The sequence below is a fragment of the Taudactylus pleione genome, unplaced genomic scaffold, assembly GCF_031769625.1.
Source record: "Taudactylus pleione unplaced genomic scaffold, aTauple2 ptg003665l, whole genome shotgun sequence".
Classification (NCBI taxonomy): Eukaryota; Metazoa; Chordata; class Amphibia; order Anura; family Myobatrachidae; genus Taudactylus; species Taudactylus pleione.
In genome coordinates, this window is record NW_028287996.1 from 19,276 (window position 1) to 38,535 (window position 19,260).

Consider the following 19,260-nt stretch of genomic DNA (forward strand, 5'->3'; position numbering starts at 1 on the left):
TTTTTTTTTTTTTTTTTTTTTTTTGCCCACCACTTGCCTTTACCATAGCTTAGTTACAAGCAGAAGTGCTTTGGGTTTCTTTCCCATACTCTCTTGCTAGCTGCATGATTTGCATTGGCACCGCCTCCTGCAAACCTCTGCCACACCCACCCAAAAGACGCTTTGCGGCCTTCCTTTCTTCGAGCCGTGTCCCTGCAGTTTATTAGACAGTGTAACCCTTCATTGAAATGCTCAGAAACATTGCTCGGAATGTTCACAGTGTCTACGGAATGTTCAGGAAGAAGAGAATGTTGACAGTCAGAACACAGAATGTTGGTGCATTCTCATTCTAATTTTCAAACAACCAACATTCTACTCTGATGTCAGTGTGTTCTGATGTTTACAAGTATTGCACTTGCTTGCTGAGGTCCATTGGAGGGAGACACAGACCACGAGATGCTTTCTCCAATTGATTGTCCTTGCAAATAGGGACCCAAAAAGGTTTCTTGATGGTCGCACGATGCCGAAAGAGGCACATTTAAACCCGTAACAAAACCATTTATTGGAAACAAATTGCTTGACCAAATGAGCGCCAATTTCAAATGATTAAGCATAAACCTAGTCTCCCAAATTTCTATGTGGGGACAAAGTTTGCAAAATATTCAAGTTGTCCAAATGAAAAGATGGCCAATTCACGACTGCAAAAGTTCAATCTATCCATGTGCAAAAGTTCAATCTATCCGTGTGGTTGGTTGACACTTCTTGGTGCCAAAAAAGTGAAAAAGAGACGCAAACGAATTCAAAATCTAAATGTGGCATCACCTGGGTGGGTTGGAAAATCAGAGCTCAAACTGTAGCATACGTTCATTATGCAATACGTTCTTTGTGCAATTGATTTCCAAATTACTCTGCAACTCAACTCCAATGATATATAATTTGGGTTCAATCCCAGACATAGGCCTAAATGGAGAAAAACAAATGTAGACACAATAAGGCAGCAGACGAGACGACACCAAATAAACAGATCTTGTTTATTTTCAGTAGTTACGTACATAAACCAAATGAAGTGTTAAGAAGTGCCAAAGTGCAAGCAGGTGAGTGCAGGAGGCGCAGCAGGTGGTGGTATTGTCATTTGATTGCATGACGTGCAGACACAGGCAAAAGACTAGTTTGTTGAATCTGTAAGAATGAAACAAAGTGAAACGAAAGAGTTAAATAGTTCTTTTCTATTTTTGGATAACAGTTTAGGAAAGGTGCACCGGTCCTGGAAGTAATGCAATACCAGGTCAATGCGTGGAGTGGACAGAGCAAGCTCTTCTTCCATCTCCCTGTTCTAAAAATCCATTTAATATATGGCCCCCAGATAGGGGGCGTATCAGATATTAAACTGATAAGAACAGATACTACACTTGATCTTAGCCAAAAGGCCGAGAAGCGATAACCCATTAAGGGCACGGAAAAAACACGCTCCGTTCTGACCTGACTCACACAATCAAGGAGAATGCTAGAGCAGCCACCAATAATCTATGAAGAGCGGCCTCCTGCTGCTTGCGGCCCTGTCCAAGGTGCTTCCAGCTACTGCAATGACTGACCCACAGCAAGGGCCTTTTTTTTTTTTTTTTTTTTTTTTTTTTTTGCCCACCACTTGCCTTTACCATAGCTTAGTTACAAGCAGAAGTGCTTTGGGTTTCTTTCCCATACTCTCTTGCTAGCTGCATGATTTGCATTGGCACCGCCTCCTGCAAACCTCTGCCACACCCACCCAAAAGACGCTTTGCGGCCTTCCTTTCTTCGAGCCGTGTCCCTGCAGTTTATTAGACAGTGTAACCCTTCATTGAAATGCTCAGAAACATTGCTCGGAATGTTCACAGTGTCTACGGAATGTTCAGGAAGAAGAGAATGTTGACAGTCAGAACACAGAATGTTGGTGCATTCTCATTCTAATTTTCAAACAACCAACATTCTACTCTGATGTCAGTGTGTTCTGATGTTTACAAGTATTGCACTTGCTTGCTGAGGTCCATTGGAGGGAGACACAGACCACGAGATGCTTTCTCCAATTGATTGTCCTTGCAAATAGGGACCCAAAAAGGTTTCTTGATGGTCGCACGATGCCGAAAGAGGCACATTTAAACCCGTAACAAAACCATTTATTGGAAACAAATTGCTTGACCAAATGAGCGCCAATTTCAAATGATTAAGCATAAACCTAGTCTCCCAAATTTCTATGTGGGGACAAAGTTTGCAAAATATTCAAGTTGTCCAAATGAAAAGATGGCCAATTCACGACTGCAAAAGTTCAATCTATCCATGTGCAAAAGTTCAATCTATCCGTGTGGTTGGTTGACACTTCTTGGTGCCAAAAAAGTGAAAAAGAGACGCAAACGAATTCAAAATCTAAATGTGGCATCACCTGGGTGGGTTGGAAAATCAGAGCTCAAACTGTAGCATACGTTCATTATGCAATACGTTCTTTGTGCAATTGATTTCCAAATTACTCTGCAACTCAACTCCAATGATATATAATTTGGGTTCAATCCCAGACATAGGCCTAAATGGAGAAAAACAAATGTAGACACAATAAGGCAGCAGACGAGACGACACCAAATAAACAGATCTTGTTTATTTTCAGTAGTTACGTACATAAACCAAATGAAGTGTTAAGAAGTGCCAAAGTGCAAGCAGGTGAGTGCAGGAGGCGCAGCAGGTGGTGGTATTGTCATTTGATTGCATGACGTGCAGACACAGGCAAAAGACTAGTTTGTTGAATCTGTAAGAATGAAACAAAGTGAAACGAAAGAGTTAAATAGTTCTTTTCTATTTTTGGATAACAGTTTAGGAAAGGTGCACCGGTCCTGGAAGTAATGCAATACCAGGTCAATGCGTGGAGTGGACAGAGCAAGCTCTTCTTCCATCTCCCTGTTCTAAAAATCCATTTAATATATGGCCCCCAGATAGGGGGCGTATCAGATATTAAACTGATAAGAACAGATTTTTTGATTGAAAAAAGCATTCTTTATTAACATAAAGATGGCAAAAAACATACATACATCACACATACAAGTGTACTGTGTCGCAGCACAGCCTAAACCCAATACACTATCAAACATAATCAAACATACAATATAATGCATTGCAAAACATATAGCACAAGGCATCCTATACTATACATAATACTTTGCATTATTCATTCACTACTTAAACAAAAACAACAATCAACAAGGTCTATGGGTGTGGAGGGTAGAGGGGAAGGGAGGGGGGAATCACAGAACTGAAGTTTTTATTGAAAGACAGACACATATATGGGAAGGGTAAATAAATAGAAAGACATATCAACAAAACATCAGTCTCTGTGAAAAATGGGGGAAGGGGCCACTGTCCCAGTCCTTGTTGGACAATCAAGCATGGGGGGAGGGGGCAGAAGAAGGGGGGTTTAGTCCTCTTCTTCCTCAGGGCTGTCCATGATGGAATAGTCTCTTAGCAGGCTGTGAATCAGCCTGCGACAGTCCTGGATAGACATCCTCTCCCTCCGCAGAATGAGGCGATTCCTGGCAAGCCACAAAGCGTCCTTAACACAGTTCATAAGGCGCCAGGCCTCCTGGATTGCCCCATAGGTGTGGGTGCCAGGAAACAGTCCGTAAAGTACCGAGTGGTACGAAAGGTTGCTCCTTGGCACACAGTCTTTGAGTTCATTTTCCAGGGCATCTAACAACAACTGTGCATAAGTACAGTCCCAAAATAAGTGCATAGCTGTTTCCTCGTGAGAGATGCACCAGGGGCAATGTCTGTACCTGCACAGGTTACGGGAGTGCATGAATGTCCTTAGGGGCAGACCCCCTTGGATTGCCATCCATGACATGTCCTTGTGTCTATTTGTGAGCCTTTTGGAGGCCACATTGTCCCATACCTGCTTGGCAGTTGCTGAAGGGAGCCCTGGAATAGGCTCCATGACGTCTTTTGCTCTGATGAGCTTGTGGATAGTCTTTGGTTTCCACAAGTCAGGTTTAACTCCCTCCATACTACACTTGATCTTAGCCAAAAGGCCGAGAAGCGATAACCCATTAAGGGCACGGAAAAAACACGCTCCGTTCTGACCTGACTCACACAATCAAGGAGAATGCTAGAGCAGCCACCAATAATCTATGAAGAGCGGCCTCCTGCTGCTTGCGGCCCTGTCCAAGGTGCTTCCAGCTACTGCAATGACTGACCCACAGCAAGGGCCTTTTTTTTTTTTTTTTTTTTTTTTTTTTTTGCCCACCACTTGCCTTTACCATAGCTTAGTTACAAGCAGAAGTGCTTTGGGTTTCTTTCCCATACTCTCTTGCTAGCTGCATGATTTGCATTGGCACCGCCTCCTGCAAACCTCTGCCACACCCACCCAAAAGACGCTTTGCGGCCTTCCTTTCTTCGAGCCGTGTCCCTGCAGTTTATTAGACAGTGTAACCCTTCATTGAAATGCTCAGAAACATTGCTCGGAATGTTCACAGTGTCTACGGAATGTTCAGGAAGAAGAGAATGTTGACAGTCAGAACACAGAATGTTGGTGCATTCTCATTCTAATTTTCAAACAACCAACATTCTACTCTGATGTCAGTGTGTTCTGATGTTTACAAGTATTGCACTTGCTTGCTGAGGTCCATTGGAGGGAGACACAGACCACGAGATGCTTTCTCCAATTGATTGTCCTTGCAAATAGGGACCCAAAAAGGTTTCTTGATGGTCGCACGATGCCGAAAGAGGCACATTTAAACCCGTAACAAAACCATTTATTGGAAACAAATTGCTTGACCAAATGAGCGCCAATTTCAAATGATTAAGCATAAACCTAGTCTCCCAAATTTCTATGTGGGGACAAAGTTTGCAAAATATTCAAGTTGTCCAAATGAAAAGATGGCCAATTCACGACTGCAAAAGTTCAATCTATCCATGTGCAAAAGTTCAATCTATCCGTGTGGTTGGTTGACACTTCTTGGTGCCAAAAAAGTGAAAAAGAGACGCAAACGAATTCAAAATCTAAATGTGGCATCACCTGGGTGGGTTGGAAAATCAGAGCTCAAACTGTAGCATACGTTCATTATGCAATACGTTCTTTGTGCAATTGATTTCCAAATTACTCTGCAACTCAACTCCAATGATATATAATTTGGGTTCAATCCCAGACATAGGCCTAAATGGAGAAAAACAAATGTAGACACAATAAGGCAGCAGACGAGACGACACCAAATAAACAGATCTTGTTTATTTTCAGTAGTTACGTACATAAACCAAATGAAGTGTTAAGAAGTGCCAAAGTGCAAGCAGGTGAGTGCAGGAGGCGCAGCAGGTGGTGGTATTGTCATTTGATTGCATGACGTGCAGACACAGGCAAAAGACTAGTTTGTTGAATCTGTAAGAATGAAACAAAGTGAAACGAAAGAGTTAAATAGTTCTTTTCTATTTTTGGATAACAGTTTAGGAAAGGTGCACCGGTCCTGGAAGTAATGCAATACCAGGTCAATGCGTGGAGTGGACAGAGCAAGCTCTTCTTCCATCTCCCTGTTCTAAAAATCCATTTAATATATGGCCCCCAGATAGGGGGCGTATCAGATATTAAACTGATAAGAACAGATACTACACTTGATCTTAGCCAAAAGGCCGAGAAGCGATAACCCATTAAGGGCACGGAAAAAACACGCTCCGTTCTGACCTGACTCACACAATCAAGGAGAATGCTAGAGCAGCCACCAATAATCTATGAAGAGCGGCCTCCTGCTGCTTGCGGCCCTGTCCAAGGTGCTTCCAGCTACTGCAATGACTGACCCACAGCAAGGGCCTTTTTTTTTTTTTTTTTTTTTTTTTTTTTTGCCCACCACTTGCCTTTACCATAGCTTAGTTACAAGCAGAAGTGCTTTGGGTTTCTTTCCCATACTCTCTTGCTAGCTGCATGATTTGCATTGGCACCGCCTCCTGCAAACCTCTGCCACACCCACCCAAAAGACGCTTTGCGGCCTTCCTTTCTTCGAGCCGTGTCCCTGCAGTTTATTAGACAGTGTAACCCTTCATTGAAATGCTCAGAAACATTGCTCGGAATGTTCACAGTGTCTACGGAATGTTCAGGAAGAAGAGAATGTTGACAGTCAGAACACAGAATGTTGGTGCATTCTCATTCTAATTTTCAAACAACCAACATTCTACTCTGATGTCAGTGTGTTCTGATGTTTACAAGTATTGCACTTGCTTGCTGAGGTCCATTGGAGGGAGACACAGACCACGAGATGCTTTCTCCAATTGATTGTCCTTGCAAATAGGGACCCAAAAAGGTTTCTTGATGGTCGCACGATGCCGAAAGAGGCACATTTAAACCCGTAACAAAACCATTTATTGGAAACAAATTGCTTGACCAAATGAGCGCCAATTTCAAATGATTAAGCATAAACCTAGTCTCCCAAATTTCTATGTGGGGACAAAGTTTGCAAAATATTCAAGTTGTCCAAATGAAAAGATGGCCAATTCACGACTGCAAAAGTTCAATCTATCCATGTGCAAAAGTTCAATCTATCCGTGTGGTTGGTTGACACTTCTTGGTGCCAAAAAAGTGAAAAAGAGACGCAAACGAATTCAAAATCTAAATGTGGCATCACCTGGGTGGGTTGGAAAATCAGAGCTCAAACTGTAGCATACGTTCATTATGCAATACGTTCTTTGTGCAATTGATTTCCAAATTACTCTGCAACTCAACTCCAATGATATATAATTTGGGTTCAATCCCAGACATAGGCCTAAATGGAGAAAAACAAATGTAGACACAATAAGGCAGCAGACGAGACGACACCAAATAAACAGATCTTGTTTATTTTCAGTAGTTACGTACATAAACCAAATGAAGTGTTAAGAAGTGCCAAAGTGCAAGCAGGTGAGTGCAGGAGGCGCAGCAGGTGGTGGTATTGTCATTTGATTGCATGACGTGCAGACACAGGCAAAAGACTAGTTTGTTGAATCTGTAAGAATGAAACAAAGTGAAACGAAAGAGTTAAATAGTTCTTTTCTATTTTTGGATAACAGTTTAGGAAAGGTGCACCGGTCCTGGAAGTAATGCAATACCAGGTCAATGCGTGGAGTGGACAGAGCAAGCTCTTCTTCCATCTCCCTGTTCTAAAAATCCATTTAATATATGGCCCCCAGATAGGGGGCGTATCAGATATTAAACTGATAAGAACAGATACTACACTTGATCTTAGCCAAAAGGCCGAGAAGCGATAACCCATTAAGGGCACGGAAAAAACACGCTCCGTTCTGACCTGACTCACACAATCAAGGAGAATGCTAGAGCAGCCACCAATAATCTATGAAGAGCGGCCTCCTGCTGCTTGCGGCCCTGTCCAAGGTGCTTCCAGCTACTGCAATGACTGACCCACAGCAAGGGCCTTTTTTTTTTTTTTTTTTTTTTTTTTTTTTGCCCACCACTTGCCTTTACCATAGCTTAGTTACAAGCAGAAGTGCTTTGGGTTTCTTTCCCATACTCTCTTGCTAGCTGCATGATTTGCATTGGCACCGCCTCCTGCAAACCTCTGCCACACCCACCCAAAAGACGCTTTGCGGCCTTCCTTTCTTCGAGCCGTGTCCCTGCAGTTTATTAGACAGTGTAACCCTTCATTGAAATGCTCAGAAACATTGCTCGGAATGTTCACAGTGTCTACGGAATGTTCAGGAAGAAGAGAATGTTGACAGTCAGAACACAGAATGTTGGTGCATTCTCATTCTAATTTTCAAACAACCAACATTCTACTCTGATGTCAGTGTGTTCTGATGTTTACAAGTATTGCACTTGCTTGCTGAGGTCCATTGGAGGGAGACACAGACCACGAGATGCTTTCTCCAATTGATTGTCCTTGCAAATAGGGACCCAAAAAGGTTTCTTGATGGTCGCACGATGCCGAAAGAGGCACATTTAAACCCGTAACAAAACCATTTATTGGAAACAAATTGCTTGACCAAATGAGCGCCAATTTCAAATGATTAAGCATAAACCTAGTCTCCCAAATTTCTATGTGGGGACAAAGTTTGCAAAATATTCAAGTTGTCCAAATGAAAAGATGGCCAATTCACGACTGCAAAAGTTCAATCTATCCATGTGCAAAAGTTCAATCTATCCGTGTGGTTGGTTGACACTTCTTGGTGCCAAAAAAGTGAAAAAGAGACGCAAACGAATTCAAAATCTAAATGTGGCATCACCTGGGTGGGTTGGAAAATCAGAGCTCAAACTGTAGCATACGTTCATTATGCAATACGTTCTTTGTGCAATTGATTTCCAAATTACTCTGCAACTCAACTCCAATGATATATAATTTGGGTTCAATCCCAGACATAGGCCTAAATGGAGAAAAACAAATGTAGACACAATAAGGCAGCAGACGAGACGACACCAAATAAACAGATCTTGTTTATTTTCAGTAGTTACGTACATAAACCAAATGAAGTGTTAAGAAGTGCCAAAGTGCAAGCAGGTGAGTGCAGGAGGCGCAGCAGGTGGTGGTATTGTCATTTGATTGCATGACGTGCAGACACAGGCAAAAGACTAGTTTGTTGAATCTGTAAGAATGAAACAAAGTGAAACGAAAGAGTTAAATAGTTCTTTTCTATTTTTGGATAACAGTTTAGGAAAGGTGCACCGGTCCTGGAAGTAATGCAATACCAGGTCAATGCGTGGAGTGGACAGAGCAAGCTCTTCTTCCATCTCCCTGTTCTAAAAATCCATTTAATATATGGCCCCCAGATAGGGGGCGTATCAGATATTAAACTGATAAGAACAGATACTACACTTGATCTTAGCCAAAAGGCCGAGAAGCGATAACCCATTAAGGGCACGGAAAAAACACGCTCCGTTCTGACCTGACTCACACAATCAAGGAGAATGCTAGAGCAGCCACCAATAATCTATGAAGAGCGGCCTCCTGCTGCTTGCGGCCCTGTCCAAGGTGCTTCCAGCTACTGCAATGACTGACCCACAGCAAGGGCCTTTTTTTTTTTTTTTTTTTTTTTTTTTTTTGCCCACCACTTGCCTTTACCATAGCTTAGTTACAAGCAGAAGTGCTTTGGGTTTCTTTCCCATACTCTCTTGCTAGCTGCATGATTTGCATTGGCACCGCCTCCTGCAAACCTCTGCCACACCCACCCAAAAGACGCTTTGCGGCCTTCCTTTCTTCGAGCCGTGTCCCTGCAGTTTATTAGACAGTGTAACCCTTCATTGAAATGCTCAGAAACATTGCTCGGAATGTTCACAGTGTCTACGGAATGTTCAGGAAGAAGAGAATGTTGACAGTCAGAACACAGAATGTTGGTGCATTCTCATTCTAATTTTCAAACAACCAACATTCTACTCTGATGTCAGTGTGTTCTGATGTTTACAAGTATTGCACTTGCTTGCTGAGGTCCATTGGAGGGAGACACAGACCACGAGATGCTTTCTCCAATTGATTGTCCTTGCAAATAGGGACCCAAAAAGGTTTCTTGATGGTCGCACGATGCCGAAAGAGGCACATTTAAACCCGTAACAAAACCATTTATTGGAAACAAATTGCTTGACCAAATGAGCGCCAATTTCAAATGATTAAGCATAAACCTAGTCTCCCAAATTTCTATGTGGGGACAAAGTTTGCAAAATATTCAAGTTGTCCAAATGAAAAGATGGCCAATTCACGACTGCAAAAGTTCAATCTATCCATGTGCAAAAGTTCAATCTATCCGTGTGGTTGGTTGACACTTCTTGGTGCCAAAAAAGTGAAAAAGAGACGCAAACGAATTCAAAATCTAAATGTGGCATCACCTGGGTGGGTTGGAAAATCAGAGCTCAAACTGTAGCATACGTTCATTATGCAATACGTTCTTTGTGCAATTGATTTCCAAATTACTCTGCAACTCAACTCCAATGATATATAATTTGGGTTCAATCCCAGACATAGGCCTAAATGGAGAAAAACAAATGTAGACACAATAAGGCAGCAGACGAGACGACACCAAATAAACAGATCTTGTTTATTTTCAGTAGTTACGTACATAAACCAAATGAAGTGTTAAGAAGTGCCAAAGTGCAAGCAGGTGAGTGCAGGAGGCGCAGCAGGTGGTGGTATTGTCATTTGATTGCATGACGTGCAGACACAGGCAAAAGACTAGTTTGTTGAATCTGTAAGAATGAAACAAAGTGAAACGAAAGAGTTAAATAGTTCTTTTCTATTTTTGGATAACAGTTTAGGAAAGGTGCACCGGTCCTGGAAGTAATGCAATACCAGGTCAATGCGTGGAGTGGACAGAGCAAGCTCTTCTTCCATCTCCCTGTTCTAAAAATCCATTTAATATATGGCCCCCAGATAGGGGGCGTATCAGATATTAAACTGATAAGAACAGATACTACACTTGATCTTAGCCAAAAGGCCGAGAAGCGATAACCCATTAAGGGCACGGAAAAAACACGCTCCGTTCTGACCTGACTCACACAATCAAGGAGAATGCTAGAGCAGCCACCAATAATCTATGAAGAGCGGCCTCCTGCTGCTTGCGGCCCTGTCCAAGGTGCTTCCAGCTACTGCAATGACTGACCCACAGCAAGGGCCTTTTTTTTTTTTTTTTTTTTTTTTTTTTTTGCCCACCACTTGCCTTTACCATAGCTTAGTTACAAGCAGAAGTGCTTTGGGTTTCTTTCCCATACTCTCTTGCTAGCTGCATGATTTGCATTGGCACCGCCTCCTGCAAACCTCTGCCACACCCACCCAAAAGACGCTTTGCGGCCTTCCTTTCTTCGAGCCGTGTCCCTGCAGTTTATTAGACAGTGTAACCCTTCATTGAAATGCTCAGAAACATTGCTCGGAATGTTCACAGTGTCTACGGAATGTTCAGGAAGAAGAGAATGTTGACAGTCAGAACACAGAATGTTGGTGCATTCTCATTCTAATTTTCAAACAACCAACATTCTACTCTGATGTCAGTGTGTTCTGATGTTTACAAGTATTGCACTTGCTTGCTGAGGTCCATTGGAGGGAGACACAGACCACGAGATGCTTTCTCCAATTGATTGTCCTTGCAAATAGGGACCCAAAAAGGTTTCTTGATGGTCGCACGATGCCGAAAGAGGCACATTTAAACCCGTAACAAAACCATTTATTGGAAACAAATTGCTTGACCAAATGAGCGCCAATTTCAAATGATTAAGCATAAACCTAGTCTCCCAAATTTCTATGTGGGGACAAAGTTTGCAAAATATTCAAGTTGTCCAAATGAAAAGATGGCCAATTCACGACTGCAAAAGTTCAATCTATCCATGTGCAAAAGTTCAATCTATCCGTGTGGTTGGTTGACACTTCTTGGTGCCAAAAAAGTGAAAAAGAGACGCAAACGAATTCAAAATCTAAATGTGGCATCACCTGGGTGGGTTGGAAAATCAGAGCTCAAACTGTAGCATACGTTCATTATGCAATACGTTCTTTGTGCAATTGATTTCCAAATTACTCTGCAACTCAACTCCAATGATATATAATTTGGGTTCAATCCCAGACATAGGCCTAAATGGAGAAAAACAAATGTAGACACAATAAGGCAGCAGACGAGACGACACCAAATAAACAGATCTTGTTTATTTTCAGTAGTTACGTACATAAACCAAATGAAGTGTTAAGAAGTGCCAAAGTGCAAGCAGGTGAGTGCAGGAGGCGCAGCAGGTGGTGGTATTGTCATTTGATTGCATGACGTGCAGACACAGGCAAAAGACTAGTTTGTTGAATCTGTAAGAATGAAACAAAGTGAAACGAAAGAGTTAAATAGTTCTTTTCTATTTTTGGATAACAGTTTAGGAAAGGTGCACCGGTCCTGGAAGTAATGCAATACCAGGTCAATGCGTGGAGTGGACAGAGCAAGCTCTTCTTCCATCTCCCTGTTCTAAAAATCCATTTAATATATGGCCCCCAGATAGGGGGCGTATCAGATATTAAACTGATAAGAACAGATACTACACTTGATCTTAGCCAAAAGGCCGAGAAGCGATAACCCATTAAGGGCACGGAAAAAACACGCTCCGTTCTGACCTGACTCACACAATCAAGGAGAATGCTAGAGCAGCCACCAATAATCTATGAAGAGCGGCCTCCTGCTGCTTGCGGCCCTGTCCAAGGTGCTTCCAGCTACTGCAATGACTGACCCACAGCAAGGGCCTTTTTTTTTTTTTTTTTTTTTTTTTTTTTTGCCCACCACTTGCCTTTACCATAGCTTAGTTACAAGCAGAAGTGCTTTGGGTTTCTTTCCCATACTCTCTTGCTAGCTGCATGATTTGCATTGGCACCGCCTCCTGCAAACCTCTGCCACACCCACCCAAAAGACGCTTTGCGGCCTTCCTTTCTTCGAGCCGTGTCCCTGCAGTTTATTAGACAGTGTAACCCTTCATTGAAATGCTCAGAAACATTGCTCGGAATGTTCACAGTGTCTACGGAATGTTCAGGAAGAAGAGAATGTTGACAGTCAGAACACAGAATGTTGGTGCATTCTCATTCTAATTTTCAAACAACCAACATTCTACTCTGATGTCAGTGTGTTCTGATGTTTACAAGTATTGCACTTGCTTGCTGAGGTCCATTGGAGGGAGACACAGACCACGAGATGCTTTCTCCAATTGATTGTCCTTGCAAATAGGGACCCAAAAAGGTTTCTTGATGGTCGCACGATGCCGAAAGAGGCACATTTAAACCCGTAACAAAACCATTTATTGGAAACAAATTGCTTGACCAAATGAGCGCCAATTTCAAATGATTAAGCATAAACCTAGTCTCCCAAATTTCTATGTGGGGACAAAGTTTGCAAAATATTCAAGTTGTCCAAATGAAAAGATGGCCAATTCACGACTGCAAAAGTTCAATCTATCCATGTGCAAAAGTTCAATCTATCCGTGTGGTTGGTTGACACTTCTTGGTGCCAAAAAAGTGAAAAAGAGACGCAAACGAATTCAAAATCTAAATGTGGCATCACCTGGGTGGGTTGGAAAATCAGAGCTCAAACTGTAGCATACGTTCATTATGCAATACGTTCTTTGTGCAATTGATTTCCAAATTACTCTGCAACTCAACTCCAATGATATATAATTTGGGTTCAATCCCAGACATAGGCCTAAATGGAGAAAAACAAATGTAGACACAATAAGGCAGCAGACGAGACGACACCAAATAAACAGATCTTGTTTATTTTCAGTAGTTACGTACATAAACCAAATGAAGTGTTAAGAAGTGCCAAAGTGCAAGCAGGTGAGTGCAGGAGGCGCAGCAGGTGGTGGTATTGTCATTTGATTGCATGACGTGCAGACACAGGCAAAAGACTAGTTTGTTGAATCTGTAAGAATGAAACAAAGTGAAACGAAAGAGTTAAATAGTTCTTTTCTATTTTTGGATAACAGTTTAGGAAAGGTGCACCGGTCCTGGAAGTAATGCAATACCAGGTCAATGCGTGGAGTGGACAGAGCAAGCTCTTCTTCCATCTCCCTGTTCTAAAAATCCATTTAATATATGGCCCCCAGATAGGGGGCGTATCAGATATTAAACTGATAAGAACAGATACTACACTTGATCTTAGCCAAAAGGCCGAGAAGCGATAACCCATTAAGGGCACGGAAAAAACACGCTCCGTTCTGACCTGACTCACACAATCAAGGAGAATGCTAGAGCAGCCACCAATAATCTATGAAGAGCGGCCTCCTGCTGCTTGCGGCCCTGTCCAAGGTGCTTCCAGCTACTGCAATGACTGACCCACAGCAAGGGCCTTTTTTTTTTTTTTTTTTTTTTTTTTTTTTGCCCACCACTTGCCTTTACCATAGCTTAGTTACAAGCAGAAGTGCTTTGGGTTTCTTTCCCATACTCTCTTGCTAGCTGCATGATTTGCATTGGCACCGCCTCCTGCAAACCTCTGCCACACCCCACCCAAAAGACGCTTTGCGGCCTTCCTTTCTTCGAGCCGTGTCCCTGCAGTTTATTAGACAGTGTAACCCTTCATTGAAATGCTCAGAAACATTGCTCGGAATGTTCACAGTGTCTACGGAATGTTCAGGAAGAAGAGAATGTTGACAGTCAGAACACAGAATGTTGGTGCATTCTCATTCTAATTTTCAAACAACCAACATTCTACTCTGATGTCAGTGTGTTCTGATGTTTACAAGTATTGCACTTGCTTGCTGAGGTCCATTGGAGGGAGACACAGACCACGAGATGCTTTCTCCAATTGATTGTCCTTGCAAATAGGGACCCAAAAAGGTTTCTTGATGGTCGCACGATGCCGAAAGAGGCACATTTAAACCCGTAACAAAACCATTTATTGGAAACAAATTGCTTGACCAAATGAGCGCCAATTTCAAATGATTAAGCATAAACCTAGTCTCCCAAATTTCTATGTGGGGACAAAGTTTGCAAAATATTCAAGTTGTCCAAATGAAAAGATGGCCAATTCACGACTGCAAAAGTTCAATCTATCCATGTGCAAAAGTTCAATCTATCCGTGTGGTTGGTTGACACTTCTTGGTGCCAAAAAGTGAAAAAGAGACGCAAACGAATTCAAAATCTAAATGTGGCATCACCTGGGTGGGTTGGAAAATCAGAGCTCAAACTGTAGCATACGTTCATTATGCAATACGTTCTTTGTGCAATTGATTTCCAAATTACTCTGCAACTCAACTCCAATGATATATAATTTGGGTTCAATCCCAGACATAGGCCTAAATGGAGAAAAACAAATGTAGACACAATAAGGCAGCAGACGAGACGACACCAAATAAACAGATCTTGTTTATTTTCAGTAGTTACGTACATAAACCAAATGAAGTGTTAAGAAGTGCCAAAGTGCAAGCAGGTGAGTGCAGGAGGCGCAGCAGGTGGTGGTATTGTCATTTGATTGCATGACGTGCAGACACAGGCAAAAGACTAGTTTGTTGAATCTGTAAGAATGAAACAAAGTGAAACGAAAGAGTTAAATAGTTCTTTTCTATTTTTGGATAACAGTTTAGGAAAGGTGCACCGGTCCTGGAAGTAATGCAATACCAGGTCAATGCGTGGAGTGGACAGAGCAAGCTCTTCTTCCATCTCCCTGTTCTAAAAATCCATTTAATATATGGCCCCCAGATAGGGGGCGTATCAGATATTAAACTGATAAGAACAGATACTACACTTGATCTTAGCCAAAAGGCCGAGAAGCGATAACCCATTAAGGGCACGGAAAAAACACGCTCCGTTCTGACCTGACTCACACAATCAAGGAGAATGCTAGAGCAGCCACCAATAATCTATGAAGAGCGGCCTCCTGCTGCTTGCGGCCCTGTCCAAGGTGCTTCCAGCTACTGCAATGACTGACCCACAGCAAGGGCCTTTTTTTTTTTTTTTTTTTTTTTTTTTTTGCCCACCACTTGCCTTTACCATAGCTTAGTTACAAGCAGAAGTGCTTTGGGTTTCTTTCCCATACTCTCTTGCTAGCTGCATGATTTGCATTGGCACCGCCTCCTGCAAACCTCTGCCACACCCACCCAAAAGACGCTTTGCGGCCTTCCTTTCTTCGAGCCGTGTCCCTGCAGTTTATTAGACAGTGTAACCCTTCATTGAAATGCTCAGAAACATTGCTCGGAATGTTCACAGTGTCTACGGAATGTTCAGGAAGAAGAGAATGTTGACAGTCAGAACACAGAATGTTGGTGCATTCTCATTCTAATTTTCAAACAACCAACATTCTACTCTGATGTCAGTGTGTTCTGATGTTTACAAGTATTGCACTTGCTTGCTGAGGTCCATTGGAGGGAGACACAGACCACGAGATGCTTTCTCCAATTGATTGTCCTTGCAAATAGGGACCCAAAAAGGTTTCTTGATGGTCGCACGATGCCGAAAGAGGCACATTTAAACCCGTAACAAAACCATTTATTGGAAACAAATTGCTTGACCAAATGAGCGCCAATTTCAAATGATTAAGCATAAACCTAGTCTCCCAAATTTCTATGTGGGGACAAAGTTTGCAAAATATTCAAGTTGTCCAAATGAAAAGATGGCCAATTCACGACTGCAAAAGTTCAATCTATCCATGTGCAAAAGTTCAATCTATCCGTGTGGTTGGTTGACACTTCTTGGTGCCAAAAAAGTGAAAAAGAGACGCAAACGAATTCAAAATCTAAATGTGGCATCACCTGGGTGGGTTGGAAAATCAGAGCTCAAACTGTAGCATACGTTCATTATGCAATACGTTCTTTGTGCAATTGATTTCCAAATTACTCTGCAACTCAACTCCAATGATATATAATTTGGGTTCAATCCCAGACATAGGCCTAAATGGAGAAAAACAAATGTAGACACAATAAGGCAGCAGACGAGACGACACCAAATAAACAGATCTTGTTTATTTTCAGTAGTTACGTACATAAACCAAATGAAGTGTTAAGAAGTGCCAAAGTGCAAGCAGGTGAGTGCAGGAGGCGCAGCAGGTGGTGGTATTGTCATTTGATTGCATGACGTGCAGACACAGGCAAAAGACTAGTTTGTTGAATCTGTAAGAATGAAACAAAGTGAAACGAAAGAGTTAAATAGTTCTTTTCTATTTTTGGATAACAGTTTAGGAAAGGTGCACCGGTCCTGGAAGTAATGCAATACCAGGTCAATGCGTGGAGTGGACAGAGCAAGCTCTTCTTCCATCTCCCTGTTCTAAAAATCCATTTAATATATGGCCCCCAGATAGGGGGCGTATCAGATATTAAACTGATAAGAACAGATACTACACTTGATCTTAGCCAAAAGGCCGAGAAGCGATAACCCATTAAGGGCACGGAAAAAACACGCTCCGTTCTGACCTGACTCACACAATCAAGGAGAATGCTAGAGCAGCCACCAATAATCTATGAAGAGCGGCCTCCTGCTGCTTGCGGCCCTGTCCAAGGTGCTTCCAGCTACTGCAATGACTGACCCACAGCAAGGGCCTTTTTTTTTTTTTTTTTTTTTTTTTTTTTGCCCACCACTTGCCTTTACCATAGCTTAGTTACAAGCAGAAGTGCTTTGGGTTTCTTTCCCATACTCTCTTGCTAGCTGCATGATTTGCATTGGCACCGCCTCCTGCAAACCTCTGCCACACCCACCCAAAAGACGCTTTGCGGCCTTCCTTTCTTCGAGCCGTGTCCCTGCAGTTTATTAGACAGTGTAACCCTTCATTGAAATGCTCAGAAACATTGCTCGGAATGTTCACAGTGTCTACGGAATGTTCAGGAAGAAGAGAATGTTGACAGTCAGAACACAGAATGTTGGTGCATTCTCATTCTAATTTTCAAACAACCAACATTCTACTCTGATGTCAGTGTGTTCTGATGTTTACAAGTATTGCACTTGCTTGCTGAGGTCCATTGGAGGGAGACACAGACCACGAGATGCTTTCTCCAATTGATTGTCCTTGCAAATAGGGACCCAAAAAGGTTTCTTGATGGTCGCACGATGCCGAAAGAGGCACATTTAAACCCGTAACAAAACCATTTATTGGAAACAAATTGCTTGACCAAATGAGCGCCAATTTCAAATGATTAAGCATAAACCTAGTCTCCCAAATTTCTATGTGGGGACAAAGTTTGCAAAATATTCAAGTTGTCCAAATGAAAAGATGGCCAATTCACGACTGCAAAAGTTCAATCTATCCATGTGCAAAAGTTCAATCTATCCGTGTGGTTGGTTGACACTTCTTGGTGCCAAAAAAGTGAAAAAGAGACGCAAACGAATTCAAAATCTAAATGTGGCATCACCTGGGTGGGTTGGAAAATCAGAGCTCAAACTGTAGCATACGTTCATTATGCAATACGTTCTTTGTGCAATTGATTTCCAAATTACTCTGCAACTCAACTCCAATGATATATAATTTGGGTTCAATCCCAGACATAGGCCTAAATGGAGAAAAACAAATGTAGACACAATAAGGCAGCAGACGAGACGACACCAAATAAACAGATCTTGTTTATTTTCAGTAGTTACGTACATAAACCAAATGAAGTGTTAAGAAGTGCCAAAGTGCAAGCAGGTGAGTGCAGGAGGCGCAGCAGGTGGTGGTATTGTCATTTGATTGCATGACGTGCAGACACAGGCAAAAGACTAGTTTGTTGAATCTGTAAGAATGAAACAAAGTGAAACGAAAGAGTTAAATAGTTCTTTTCTATTTTTGGATAACAGTTTAGGAAAGGTGCACCGGTCCTGGAAGTAATGCAATACCAGGTCAATGCGTGGAGTGGACAGAGCAAGCTCTTCTTCCATCTCCCTGTTCTAAAAATCCATTTAATATATGGCCCCCAGATAGGGGGCGTATCAGATATTAAACTGATAAGAACAGATACTACACTTGATCTTAGCCAAAAGGCCGAGAAGCGATAACCCATTAAGGGCACGGAAAAAACACGCTCCGTTCTGACCTGACTCACACAATCAAGGAGAATGCTAGAGCAGCCACCAATAATCTATGAAGAGCGGCCTCCTGCTGCTTGCGGCCCTGTCCAAGGTGCTTCCAGCTACTGCAATGACTGACCCACAGCAAGGGCCTTTTTTTTTTTTTTTTTTTTTTTTTTTTTGCCCACCACTTGCCTTTACCATAGCTTAGTTACAAGCAGAAGTGCTTTGGGTTTCTTTCCCATACTCTCTTGCTAGCTGCATGATTTGCATTGGCACCGCCTCCTGCAAACCTTCTGCCACACCCACCCAAAAGACGCTTTGCGGCCTTCCTTTCTTCGAGCCGTGTCCCTGCAGTTTATTAGACAGTGTAACCCTTCATTGAAATGCTCAGAAACATTGCTCGGAATGTTCACAGTGTCTACGGAATGTTCAGGAAGAAGAGAATGTTGACAGTCAGAACACAGAATGTTGGTGCATTCTCATTCTAATTTTCAAACAACCAACATTCTACTCTGATGTCAGTGTGTTCTGATGTTTACAAGTATTGCACTTGCTTGCTGAGGTCCATTGGAGGGAGACACAGACCACGAGATGCTTTCTCCAATTGATTGTCCTTGCAAATAGGGACCCAAAAAGGTTTCTTGATGGTCGCACGATGCCGAAAGAGGCACATTTAAACCCGTAACAAAACCATTTATTGGAAACAAATTGCTTGACCAAATGAGCGCCAATTTCAAATGATTAAGCATAAACCTAGTCTCCCAAATTTCTATGTGGGGACAAAGTTTGCAAAATATTCAAGTTGTCCAAATGAAAAGATGGCCAATTCACGACTGCAAAAGTTCAATCTATCCATGTGCAAAAGTTCAATCTATCCGTGTGGTTGGTTGAC

At 42.2% G+C, this 19,260-nt stretch overlaps 10 non-coding genes and 2 pseudogenes across 10 annotated transcripts; all 12 read right to left on the reverse strand.

Annotated features, from left to right (window-relative positions):
• Positions 1 to 1,227: 1,227 nt before the first annotated feature.
• Positions 1,228 to 1,418, reverse strand: LOC148430472 (U2 spliceosomal RNA). Its single transcript, XR_015877477.1, has one exon. It is a non-coding gene; the product is annotated as a U2 spliceosomal RNA (small nuclear RNA).
• Positions 1,419 to 2,818: 1,400 nt separating this feature from the next.
• Positions 2,819 to 2,993, reverse strand: LOC148430473 (U2 spliceosomal RNA; annotated as a pseudogene).
• A 906-nt stretch (positions 2,994 to 3,899) lies between these two features.
• On the reverse strand, positions 3,900 to 4,034 carry LOC148430474 (U2 spliceosomal RNA; annotated as a pseudogene).
• A 1,400-nt stretch (positions 4,035 to 5,434) lies between these two features.
• On the reverse strand, positions 5,435 to 5,625 carry LOC148430475 (U2 spliceosomal RNA). The gene has a single exon (XR_015877478.1). It is a non-coding gene; the product is annotated as a U2 spliceosomal RNA (small nuclear RNA).
• A 1,400-nt stretch (positions 5,626 to 7,025) lies between these two features.
• Positions 7,026 to 7,216, reverse strand: LOC148430476 (U2 spliceosomal RNA). The gene has a single exon (XR_015877479.1). It is a non-coding gene; the product is annotated as a U2 spliceosomal RNA (small nuclear RNA).
• A 1,400-nt stretch (positions 7,217 to 8,616) lies between these two features.
• LOC148430477 (U2 spliceosomal RNA) lies at positions 8,617 to 8,807 on the reverse strand. Its single transcript, XR_015877480.1, has one exon. It is a non-coding gene; the product is annotated as a U2 spliceosomal RNA (small nuclear RNA).
• A 1,400-nt stretch (positions 8,808 to 10,207) lies between these two features.
• On the reverse strand, positions 10,208 to 10,398 carry LOC148430478 (U2 spliceosomal RNA). Its single transcript, XR_015877481.1, has one exon. It is a non-coding gene; the product is annotated as a U2 spliceosomal RNA (small nuclear RNA).
• Positions 10,399 to 11,798: 1,400 nt separating this feature from the next.
• LOC148430479 (U2 spliceosomal RNA) lies at positions 11,799 to 11,989 on the reverse strand. Its single transcript, XR_015877482.1, has one exon. It is a non-coding gene; the product is annotated as a U2 spliceosomal RNA (small nuclear RNA).
• Positions 11,990 to 13,389: 1,400 nt separating this feature from the next.
• On the reverse strand, positions 13,390 to 13,580 carry LOC148430480 (U2 spliceosomal RNA). Its single transcript, XR_015877483.1, has one exon. It is a non-coding gene; the product is annotated as a U2 spliceosomal RNA (small nuclear RNA).
• Positions 13,581 to 14,980: 1,400 nt separating this feature from the next.
• LOC148430481 (U2 spliceosomal RNA) lies at positions 14,981 to 15,171 on the reverse strand. The gene has a single exon (XR_015877485.1). It is a non-coding gene; the product is annotated as a U2 spliceosomal RNA (small nuclear RNA).
• A 1,399-nt stretch (positions 15,172 to 16,570) lies between these two features.
• On the reverse strand, positions 16,571 to 16,761 carry LOC148430482 (U2 spliceosomal RNA). The gene has a single exon (XR_015877486.1). It is a non-coding gene; the product is annotated as a U2 spliceosomal RNA (small nuclear RNA).
• Positions 16,762 to 18,160: 1,399 nt separating this feature from the next.
• LOC148430483 (U2 spliceosomal RNA) lies at positions 18,161 to 18,351 on the reverse strand. The gene has a single exon (XR_015877487.1). It is a non-coding gene; the product is annotated as a U2 spliceosomal RNA (small nuclear RNA).
• Between the last annotated feature and the right edge of the window lie 909 nt (positions 18,352 to 19,260).